The sequence below is a fragment of the Lissotriton vulgaris genome, chromosome 5 (genome assembly GCF_964263255.1).
Source record: "Lissotriton vulgaris chromosome 5, aLisVul1.2, whole genome shotgun sequence".
In the NCBI taxonomy this organism is placed as follows: domain Eukaryota; kingdom Metazoa; phylum Chordata; class Amphibia; order Caudata; family Salamandridae; genus Lissotriton; species Lissotriton vulgaris.
This window is the reverse complement of record NC_141693.1, coordinates 748,979,106-748,992,054: the sequence shown is the minus strand read 5'-3', so window position 1 is coordinate 748,992,054 and position 12,949 is coordinate 748,979,106.

Sequence of the window (12,949 nt, the reverse complement as noted above, 5' to 3'; positions counted from 1 at the left end):
TTCCCCATAAGGAATTCCGTTGATCTGGTGGACGGGATGAGAACTATTGCTATGGAGGACAGCATTACAAGCCGTTGTTTTGCAGAAAAGTTTGCTGTGGAGGGTATCATTCTTAACATATAGTTCGATGTCAAGAAAGGTTGCCTTTGTAGCACTTATATGTGAAGTAAATCGCATGTTCATGTCATTGTTATTCAGATATGTACAGAAATCCACAAGTGTTTCTTCTGATCCCGACCATATTAAGAGGCAATCGTCTATATAGCGACCCCAGTACACTATATTGTCAATCCATTTTGTGCCTTTGATGCTCCAGATCATTTCTGCCGCTAGAGCACCCATGTAGAGGTTTGCAATTGAAGGGGAGAACCTTGAGCCCATGGTTACACCCCTTATCTGTTTATACCATCTTTTGTCAAACAGGAAAAAATTCTGGTTTAGTATGATGTCCATCATTGTCACCAGCATTTTGGTGTGTTCCAGCAGTGTAATGGATCTAGTATTTAACGCTCTGGTGACCGCTGCTAGTCCCAGATCAGGCTCAATGGAGGTATATAATGATACCACATCCAAGGTTGCCATTAGCAATCCAGGTTGCCAAGTGATGTCTGCCAGAATGCTCAGAATGTGTTTGGTATCTTGTATATATGATGGCATGTTTTTTACCATTGGATTGAGGAATTTGTCCACGTATTGTGATAGTATCTCAGTGGGACCCCCAATCCCAGACACTATCGGTCTCCCTGGAGGGAAGACAGCAGGTTTGTGGATCTTGGGAAGAGTATATAACCAAGGGTACGTTGGGCGTGTCACCTTTAGGTACAGATATTCACCGTCATTTATAAGGCCCGCATCTCTCCAGTCCCTTAGGTGGTTGTTAATCAGTATCGTTAAAGGACCCATGGGGTTGCTTGTTATTGCTTCATAGCATGAGTTATCAGAAAGTTGAGAGAGTATTTCTGTATTGTAGTCAGTTCTGTTCATGACCACTACATTTCCACCTTTATCGGCTTCACGAATAATCAGATCCTGGTTTTCACTCAATGTTTTTAGCGCTATTCTTTCATCTCTGGTTAGATTATCTTTTTTTGTGTGTCTGCTACTTGTTGATCTGGTCTCATATTTTCCAATATCATCTAGAATCAATTTATAGAATGTGTCAATAGTGTCGCCACTAATCCGCTTCCACAGTTAATGCTTTGTTATTCAGCAAAACTTCAGCAAAACTTCATCCGACGTGGCGTAGTCTCATTTTCGAATATAAACCTCAACACAGAAGGAACTTTTGAACCAAAGGTCCCACACGAACTGCGCGATCGGTGACGATCGAGTGGAGATTCAGGAGGGGGTCACATTTTACAAAAGATTGAAAGTCCTGAGGATGGCCTTGAGGATTTGTCAATGATAAGGCCGAAACGTCGACATATTAGTCCACGTCTTTTGTTTTTAGATCAATTCGTCACAGCGTTATCTTTGTACACAGTGAACAAGATCAGTTGTGATTTAACTTAAAAGAGTGGGCTGCAACACAAGTGGATTTTAAGAACAACTAGTCTACGTCTTGTCCACTTGTACATTTTTGAATAATTTTCACAATTTTTAAAGAAATTGTACCCTACAAAATGAAACTTTGATATAAAAAGATATTCTATAAAATCTACTTCCGTGAAGCTTTTTCTATTGTGAGTTGTTACCACTTTGTTGAATTTGCAAGTGTTTATTTAGATGAAAACAGGTTTGAAATGAATTAAGTTGGTCCTAAGTTTTTTCAGTCAAGATTGATCAACCTCCTGTTATAGAATAATTGACTTGACCAACAGCAAGTTTTTAGTGTTCTCATTGTGTTTAGTGGATTAATGCACCTGATTTTGAGACTTGTGACTGTCAAGTCACAGGCGTGATTCCAAATGCATTTTTCATTTCTCGTGCGACTTAGTGGCAATCAGTTTATCTATTTACGCTTTGGCAATATTACTTCTTTTTAATTACTCTGCCAGGAATCTGCACTATCCCAAATCAAAATAAAATTGTAAATGAGTATCAAACAGTGAGCAGTTCTCAATAGGAGATAATTGAGCTACTTCCATGCAGGAAGCCACCTCACTTAAACAATTACCAAAAACTGTAGTTGCCATCAAGTAACTTTGCAACAAGTTATGTTCTAGCATGCAAAGAATAGGTATTCCAAACAACGTGCTCAGATTTTTTTATTTATTTTATTGTAAAAGTTTTATAAAGCGCTAGCTAGACTCGTAGGTATCAGAGCGCTTTACATACACACTGTGAAAAACAGAAGGGACTTACATTACATAGAAGGCTGGCAGTAAGTAAGCAAACCAAGGATAAAGAGTACAGCATGAAAAATAAATAACAGTGCAACGGTGGGGGAAAGAACAATGAAAAAAAAAAGGTGATGAGCATAGTCCGTACACCAACAATCCTTGAGTCAACTCGGATATTGAAGTCTAGGTTAGTTGACGTTGGTCAGGAAAGTATTTCTTATGGAGATGGAATTTCAGGTCCCTTTTGAAATAGGAGAAGGAGGGGTTGCATCTGAGGACTCCAGGGAGAGTGTTCCATATCCTGGGAGCGTTGCCAGAAAACAAATGGTATTGGGTGGTTTTCTTTTTTATTTTCGGCAGAATGAGAAGGAGTGAGTTGGAGCTTCTCAGATTTCTGGATTGACCTGCTCTTACCAGTTTGATGTTCAGGTAGTTGGGGGCCGGAGAGTGGAGGGTTTTGTGTGTGATGCAGGCCAGCTTGTAGATACATCTCCCTTCGAAGGGGAGCCATTTGAGGGAGTTGAGAGCTGGAGTGATGTGTTCAAATCTTATTACTCCAGATACAAGTCCAGTGGCCATGTTCAGCACTACCCAAGAGGGGCTAGGTGAGCTTTTGGAGTCCCTGTAAGGGTGGCGTTCCCGTAGTCGATTTTAGAGAGAACTAGGGATTGAACTACTGTCTTGAGGTCATCATGGGGAAGAAAAGGTTTCGATTTCTTGAGGTGTTTTAGAGAGAAAAGAGCACTTTTTGCAGAGTTTTGATGTGGGCCTCCATTGATAAGTTCTTGTCAAGGGTGATGCCTAGAGACTTAACTGAGTCCGATAGCACGAGGGGGCAGTTAAGGGCCACTCTTTGATAGGACGATGGTTGCTTTTTTGGAGAGAATAGGATCAGTTCTGTTTTATCTGGGTTGAGCTTCAAGTGGTTAACGTTGAACCAAGTTTAGATCTCGATTAGAGTGTTATTGAGGTGTTGGATGTCACTGGGAGACTTGATTTTGAAATAGATTTGGGTGCCATCCGCGTAAAGGTGGTCATTCACTCCCGCTTTTTTCAAGACGATTGTGAGGAACTCCATGAAGATTTTGAAGAGGGATGGGGAGAGGATCGAGCCTTGTGGTACCCCAAGTGTGACTTCTGTTGGCTTCGAGAGACGGGAGTTGATTTTAATTTGTTGCGAGCGATGTTGGAGGAAGGAGTTGAACCATTTTAGTACTGTACCATTAATGCCGGAGCGGTTCGGCAAGGTCTCCAGAAGAGCTGGATGATTTCCTGTGTCGAATGCCGCAGATAGGTCAGTAAGGATGAGTAGGCAGGCATCACCATCATCTAAGGCCTTGTGAATGTCGTCCGAGACGTTCAGTATAGCTGTTTTCGTGCTACAGCCTTTCCTGAATCCCAATTGAAAGGCGTCTAGGAGGTTGAACTCATCAATGTGTTTATTGAGTTGGTGGAGAACACATGTCTCCAATTTTTTTGCAAGGAATGGGAGGATCGAGATAGGTCTGAGGTTGTTAAGATCATTAGGGTCGGCCCCAGATTTCTTGAGAATGGGTGTGATTTGTCCTAGTTGAAATGAGTCTGCAACATAGCCTGAGGTGATAGAGGCGTTGATGATTTTTGTCCAGATAGGGGAAATGGTGTGGTTGAGTTCTTTTATAATTGTGGAAGGGAGGGGGTCCATGGTGTGGGAGGAAGGTTTTAGATGAGAAATTATCTTGAAGACCTCGTTTTCCGCCATTAGCTCAAAGTCGGACCAATGCGCATTGTTTTTTAGCTGGAGGCAGGTCTGATTTTTCTTATTCAGAACTCTTTCTGCGTGGTCAAGGGTGGTAGAAAGGGGGCAGGTTAAGAGGGAGGGAGTGTTCGCGGTTTGTATGAAGGATTGATCAATTTTAGAGACTTTATTAGTGAGGAAGGTGGCAATTTCTTCACATCGCTCATTGGTGGCTTCGATTTCTTGAGAGGGGGCGCAGTTAGTTTGACTTTTGACAATGCTGAAGAGTTCTCTCGGTCTGTTTTTCGCCAGATCTAGTTGGCTGCAGAAAAAGGACGCCTTTTCACTGAAAATGTATTTCATGTATGTTTGCCGAGCAGATCTAAGTTGTGTTCGGTGTAGGGTCGAGGGGTTAAGTCTCCAAGACCTTTCCGTTTGTCTGAGTAGACGCCTTTCATCATTCAGCTCCACGTTAAACCAGGGTTTAGATTTGGTTCCTCTCTGTTGTTTGAGTTTGAGTGGAGCTACTTGGTCCAAAACCTCTGTCATTTTTGAGTTAAAGTGTGTAGTGAGGTCATCAGCCGTCCATGATGAGGGATGGAGTTGAAAATGGGGATGAATCATGGATTCAAGTTCGAACAAAGGGACTTTTTTGATGTTTCTGGTCAAGAGTTTTGGTTTGACATCACAAATTGGTTGGTGGCTGACAAGTGTGTCAATCCTGAACAGAATGAGGTGTTGGTCGGACCAGTCAATAGGAGAAATCACTCTCAAAGAGACTAGTTTGTTGTTGGTAATGATCGCATCTAGTGTTGCACCTTTGATGTGAGTTGGTTTATTGCAGAGTTGTTTGAGGTTATGTATTTCCAGTAAGTTGGATATGTTCAGGGCAGTGGAGTCTTCTGGGTCGTTACAATGGATATTGAGGTCACCCAGGAACACATCTTTGGTGTCTGTCAAGGAGAACCGTGTTTTTAGGTCTATTAGTTCTTCGGGAAAAAGGGTACATTCTCCAGGCGGATGGTAGATGGTGTGGAATTTGATGGGTGAGGTGCCCTTGGTGGTGAGTTCGACACCCAGGTATTCATGCGATTGGTATTCTGCACGTTTGAGTTTGGTAATCTGTATTCTAGGTTTGTGAATGATGGATAGCCCTCCCCCAGTTTTGATTGGCCTGTCTTTTCTGATGATGCTGTACCCTGGGGGCGGGGGGGGGGATGAGAATGTCAAGAATGGTGTTGAGTGGACATTGAGCCAGGATTCTGTGAAGAATGCAATGTCAACTTCTTCAGCGAGTAGAGCTTCCACAATGCCAGTCGCATGTTGAACTGGAGATCAGCAGTTTAGGAGCTTAAAAGAGAGAGGACGGAGAGCCTTGATGATAGGGGGAGTTAGGTGGATAGAGGAGTATTGAGCAGGAGGTCTAGGCGAAGGATGGTATTAGGGATTCTGTTAGTGCCAATAATAACAGGGATGTGGAAAGGGGCCGACTTCTGGTTCTAAGCAAGGTAAGAGTAATTGATCTCATCCGGTTTCGGTACCGTAAAGGGCTGGCTATCCCAGTTGGCTCTAAGTGCCTTACTCGCTGATGGACTGGGGGGTCGAGGGGTGCTCTGTGTGGCCATGGGAGGTGTATTGAGTGGGGCCATGGGAGGTGTATTGAGTGGAGTAGGGGCAAATATACCCGGGGGAGGGAGCACGGTGGCTTGGCTCTGTTGAGGAGGTCTTGTTGTAAGTGAAGGAAATCAGCAGCAAGGGAGATAAATGCCATCCTTTTTGACGGGACGCACACAAAGAGTCCGACTCCCTCCTTTCACATCGCAAGCGAAGCACAACATCTGTGGCGTCTCCCGAGGCTCATTCCTGAGCCCATCCCTCTTCAGCATCTATATGACGCCACTCGCAGACATCGTCAGATCACACAACATCAACATGATCTCCTACGCTGACGACACCTAGCCCGTCCTATCGCTCTCAACTGAACCCACCTCGACAAAGACAAACTTTCACGACCATTGCAACCTGAATGAAGCACAACTGCCTCAAGTTCAACACAGACATGACAGAAATCCTCATCTTCGTCAAAAACACCGCCCTCTGGATTGACTGTAGGTGGCTGGCAGAACTCGGAACCACCCCCATGCAAAAAGACCGCAACCTTGGCATCATCCTTGACTGTGAACTCCATGAAACGTCAGGTCAATGCCGTCTTCTCAGCCTGCTTCTATACACTCTGCATGCTCCACAAAATCTTCAAATGGCTCCCCATCAAGACAAGGAAGACAGTACCATGGGCCCTCATCACCAGCAGACTGGACTATAGCAACACACTCTAAGCAGGCACCACCACCGAACTCACACAAAGACTACAGATGATCCAGAACTCAGCTGCCAGATTTATCCTTAATCTGCCCAAGAGGACCCACATCACCCAGCACCTGAAAGGTCTCCACTAGCTCCTGGTCCAGTAGAGATGGCAGTTCAAGCTCCTCCTGACATGCCTACAAAGCTGTCCACTACCAAGGACCCGCCTACATGAACTTCTGTCTGCACTTCCACTGACCCCAATCCCCTCCGCCCCCCCCCTTTCTTGAAAATCCACTCCGCACCCACGCATTTGCGTTGCGACGCCGGAGCAGGCTCCTCCCATCTCACCGCCAAAGCCTGGAACACCCTTCCCCTCCACCTCCGCACCTCGCCCTCGCTGACTTACTTCAGGAAGGGGCTAAAGACCTGGTTCATTGACTGAGACCTCCACTGAGCACCTAGATACCATCTCAGGTGACAAGCCACACTTTATAAATATGACTTGATTGATATATTGGTGTAACTAAATGTCTATGCTAATGATATAATTAGCTACCGTTGGGTAGTGAAAGGTTGTGACCTACAAGAGAAACACCAGGCAGACAACAGGATGACCAGTTTGTCATTGTAACACTGGAACAAGTTGTACACAAAGTAGTATTTTCATTGTGTAATGCTTTGCACTGACAATACATTAAACATAATATCAGAGTTATGCAGATTTTGACAGAAACAGACTTAATTTGGCAGCAGAATAAGGTTTATTAAGGATGTTGTTGCCCAGCTACACTAGTTTTATGAGGCAGGACACAGTGATGCAGCACCTACTCAAAGGGAACACTGATGTATTTTCTCTCCATAGTCATCATCTGGAGCAAAGTCACACAAGCCATCCTTTAAAGGAAACACTACATATGTATTAAAATGCACTCTGCGTAACTGATCATAGAGCTGTTTACCTTAGGCTGAAAAGGTATGACTCATTAGACATAAATTATATGTTCAGGATTCACTTACCTGAGCTATCTCCCAGTCTGCCCATTGGTCAGCATAGGTCAGGTGCCAGACACATGATCAATCCCTCACAGTGCTTAATTTGTAAAATAATAAGTTCAGTGAGACAGTTTTGTTTAGAAGCCCATGGCCTTTGCTATTGAAGGTCTGGGTGTCTAATATCAAGGCTGTGCAGTCTTGATTCCACCTCTTGCCTCTTTAATGCACTGCTAGACAATCACTGACACTTGACCTGACTCTTGCAGGTGCTTTTTCATCTATGTTTTCTACCTTTGCTTTTGTTTTTCTGTCTTTCTATTCTTCATTCTTTTCCCACTTCAGGGGCTGATTACGAGTCTGGCATTCATGGGACTGCCAGACTCGTGGTGCGTTGGCTGTCTTGCGACCCCCATATTACAACCTTAATTGTTGTGCCGCCCTGGGATCGCAGACACCGCCAGGGAACTGCTGTTCTCTGGTGGTGACGCGGTGGTCCAGAGGCATACATATGCTTGGCAGGACCATTGTGGTCCTGCCAAGCATATTAATGATTCCTCTCCGCCAGGGTTTCATGGTGGTTCCTCCTCCATGAAAACTCTGGCTGAGAGGAAACTATGGCCTCTTTGTTCCTCACGCCCTGTGGATGCACACTTTGTGAATCCAGAGGGTGTGTTTTTTCTTTTTCTCTGGACCAAAGGATTTGCATTTTTCTGCTCATTTATACTTCAAGAGCATCTTGAACTCAACATTAGGAGCTTAACTTGCTTAGGGGAATGGCGATTTGCACTTTTCTGCCGATTTATACTTTGAGAACCTTTTGAACACAACATGCTCATTAGTGTGGACTATTGGGCCAGTATATTTGGCTTCCACCAATGAATGAGATAGATTTTCTTTGTAAGGGCACACTCACTCTGATTAGCTCCTTACAGTTCTTAGGGGCACTCGAATAAAGGCAGAAGTACTCTTTGCTCAAGACTATAGCCAGTATTTCAGGATGGGCTATAGTCATTCCGAACATAACTTCAGGCGCGGTACGCGCATTTTTCACCCTTAACGTTCGGGCATAGAGATAGCCTAGATACTTTTCTTTAAAAACTATCAGCGGTCCAATAGTTTCCTGACTAGTGGGTGGGCTTTTCATGTCAGCCTTATTTCACTCTAATTCGAGTTTTGAGGCTTTAAATTCGCTTACCTGATGGGAATTTTTAGGTTTTGCCTATTATCATTCGCTTGCGAATGTAATAGGCGAAAATTCAAGTGCTCAATCGACTCGTGAAACGACTGCGGTTTTCTCACAGTGCATGTGAGTCACGTGACCACAAAAGGTGGTCATGTGCCCACACAAGCACGCCCATCTCCCTAATCCGCCTCCCACACTTCTCCTCCCCTCGCTCGCATTCCCGCCCCCCCCCACCAGGCTCTCCCGCCCCCATCCGGCTTCCCTCCGCGCATCTCCGTATTCCGCCTGCCACACTTCTCCTCCCCTCGCTCGCATTCCCGCCCCCCCACCAGGCTGCTGACGTTTTTGTAAGTAAGACTCTCGGGAAGAAAACCAAATATGTATGCAGAGATTTACATTATATTTGTGTCTGTCTCTGCGTGCGTGCACATGTGTGGGGCGTGCTCTTAAATGAAATGATATCAACTTCATTTCACAGGCCGAGGACATTGTTTCACAGCTGCCTGTTAAATACGATGTCATCAGTGCCGGACCTATTCTCTGCATGATTTGCATCCCTCCGGTGCGTTAGCCTCTGAGCATAACACTCTTTTTAGACGATGAAAGCTACAGGCCGTTCTACGGAGTTTTACCATTAAAGGTTAGCAAAACACCAGAATTGTAATGCAGGCAGCGCCGGTGTTTAGTTCACATTGTCAGGTCAGCTTCAACGAGCGCTCCATTCTACAGACAGTAAAATATGTTTTTTAACAAAACCAGTTGTTTTTTTATTCTCAATTCTTAATTCTTCTTCTCTCCTTTGTACTACAGAAAAACAAATATTTTCAATAACAACAGCGTTTTCAAGACTCACATTTATAAAGCCACCAAAACCTTTGCCGGGAATGTAGAGCCATACTGCATTGCTATCCATTCTTTAGCCAACATAGATAGATAATATAATTTTATATAGCGCTTCGTAAGCACTTCTGTCTTTTCTAAGCAGTGTAGACAAAAGATGGCGCCGTTTTGAAGAAGGTGTTACTAGCCCCAGGTGGGTCGTGGACTCTGAGGTCTCCGCACTGGCCCTGGTCACATGCCTCTCGCGCAGTAGGCCAACATCACTTTGTTGGGATTGGTGATCGGTTCAAGCGCACTAAAATATCAACGTGTTTAGTCGACTGACATAATTTACAATAAACACGTTTTGTAAGGCGCTCTCCACTTTAAAGGCGTTTCATTGAAAATACCGTGCCTGGGACTTTGTTGCGTGCTCGAATACGTGGATATTCTTACTTTACTTACAATGAATTTCTTACATATGTGTAGATGTATATTTTGTTACGCATGTGAACTCGCAGAGGACTTGCCAGAATAGTCCAGTTGACCTTCTGCGCCACAGCCAAAAGCTCTGTTCGTCGAGCAAGACTGAGAACAAAGCACGGAAAATGCCTATTCTTGTTTACAACCACTGTCCTGTGTGGGACCCCTGTCGGCGAGCCTTGGTATTGCAGCACTTTTTCGATACTACTGCACACTTGAAGGACATTTTACCACAATATTTCAATTGAATAAAACTGTCTTCAGAACATAAAATATAATGAAAATAAATTAAACTGCGTTTCAGCTGCATGGGCGTATATAGTTCTGTTTTTCCCTCATTGTACTCTGATTTCGGTAAAAGGTACTCACTCCGTGTTGTTTATTTCTCTTTCTGCTTATTTCCTACTACTTGCAGGAAATGTTGTCAGAACTGAGCAGGGATTGCACCCGGATCTGCTGGCATCACATGCTCACTGAACAACATAATACCGGTTTGCACTGTATTGCAAAAATATCAGTTGGCAAATATAACAGAAACACGCTCGGCCAAGGACAATTAATTGTGCTATCCTTAGATTTGGAAGCAGTACCGCAGGTTGTGCCTAAAACCTCCCTCAATCAAACTGAAGCAACAGATGCTGCCTTAAGTGACCTCGCCGGTGACCTTACTTATTTCTTTGCTATTGACACTGCTTCGAGGACATTGTTTCACAGCTGCCTGTTAAATACGATGTCATCAGTGCCGGACCTATTCTCTGCATGATTTGCATCCCTCCGGTGCGTTAGCCTCTGAGCATAACACTCTTTTTAGACGATGAAAGCTACAAGCCGTTCTACGGAGTTTTACCATTTAAGGTTAGCAAAACACCAGAATTGTAATGCAGGCAGCGCCGGTGTTTAGTTCACATTGTCAGGTCAGCTTCAACGAGCACTCCATTCTACAGACAGAAAAATATGTTTTTTTAACAAAATCAGTTGTTTTTTTATTCTCAATTCTTAATTCTTCTCTCCTTTGTACTACAGAAAAACAAATATTTTCAATAACAACAGCGTTTTCAAGACTCGCATTTATAAAGCCACCAAAACCTTTGGCGGGAATGTACAGCCATACTGCATTGCTATCCATTCTTTAGCCAACATAGATAGATAATATAATTTTATATAGCGCTTCATAAGCACTTCTGTCTTTTCTAAGCAGTGTAGACAAATGGCGGCGCCGTTTTGAAGAAGGTGTTACTAGCCCCAGGTGGGTCGTGGACTCTGAGGTCTCCGCACTGGCCCTGGTCACATGCCTCATGCGCAGTGGGCCAACATCACTTTGTTGGGATTGGTGATCGGTTCAAGCGCACTAAAATATCAACGTGTTTAGTCGACTGACATAATTTACAATAAACACGTTTTGTAAGGCGCTCTCACTTTAAAGGCGTTTCATTGAAAATATCGTGCCTGAGACTTTGTTGCGTGCTCGAATACGTGGATATTCTTACTTTACTTACAATGAATTTCTTACATATGTGTAGATGTATATTTTGTTACGCATGACTGAACTCGCAGAGGACTTGCCAGAATAGTCGAGTTGACCTTCTGCGCCACAGCCAAAAGCTCTGTTCGTCGAGCAAGAATGAGAACAAAGCACGGAAAATGCCTATTCTTGTTTACAACCACTGCCCTGTGTGGGACCCCTGTCTGCGAGCCTTGGTATTGCAGCACTTTTTCGATACTACTGCACACTTGAAGGACATTTTACCACAATATTTCAATTGAATAAAACTGTCTTCAGAACATAAAATATAATGAAAATAAATTAAACTGCTTTTCAGCTGCATGGGCGTATATAGTTCTGTTTTTCCCTCATTGTACTCTGATTTCGGTAAAAGGTACTCACTCCGTGTTGTTTATTTGTCTCTCTGCTTATTTCAAACTACTTGCAGGAAATGTTGTCAGAACTGAGCAGGGATTGAACCCGGATCTGCTGGCATCACATGCTCACTGAACAACATAATACCGGTTTGCACTGTATTGGAAAAATATCAGTTGGCAAATATAACAGAAACACGCTCGGCCAAGGACAATTAACTGTGCTATCCTTAGATTTGGAAGCAGTAACGCAGGTTGTGCCTATAACCTCCCTCAATCAAACTGAAGCAACAGATGCTGCCTTAAGTGACCTCGCAGGTGACCTTATTTATTTCTTTGCTATTGACACTGCTGGTGGCATCAATACGGATACATTAGAATTTATTTGTATGCGTTATGTAACAATATGTTGTTAAGTCCTGATGTATATTGATATATATATATTGTGAGGTAATAAGCTGTCCATTTTGAGTAGAAAGTAACTTTTTTTCACAGTTGGGCGGAAGCTTTGTTTTTTTGTGGCTACCCTTAACAGGTCAATTTCAGCGAGATTTCAGTTTTATTTCATAATAGTTTTCTTCACCTCGTGTTTTATTTGAATATCTAAGATTTGTTTTAACTGTGTTAAAATGCTATAAGTAGACGAAATCATAAATTAACCATCACGTTGTTTTAGTGTATATGTGTATTCATATAATATGCATTTTACTTTTAACATCACTACCAATATCTGGAACACCTGTATAAGTTGCAACCTCATTTTCCCAAGACTCTTTTCTTTGGGAATGTTTTAAAGAAGTCTCTATTGCTGGAGCTTTCTCTTAATTGAGAAGAGAGGCGCTTTAATTGCGCCTGCCACTCAGTGTTGCTGTTCCACAAACCCGCTTGCATTACAGCCTAACAGATGATATCGCCTATTATCATTCGCTTGCGAATGTAATAGGCGAAAATGTAGATTTTTCTAGTATTCATGACGGAAAATCTTAATTTTATTAAAGACACGGAGGCGAGTATTATGCGAGTATTATGCTTTCTAATCTTGCATTTAATTGCACAGCAGCCAAGATAAGCAAAAAACTACAGTTCCCAGAGGGCCAGAGAACAAACTGGGCCATGGGAATGAGAAAAAAACACGAGAGTGAAGTAACCAATCACGGAGGACCTAACAGATAAAGACCCTAACTGACTGCGCAACTTCCTCTTTTCGCTGGCGAGTAGATCATGGAAAGTCATTAAACAAAGGAAAAATGAATAAAATTAAGGATATAGCCAAAGTCCAGGAACATAAGTCTTGTATCAGAGGAATCC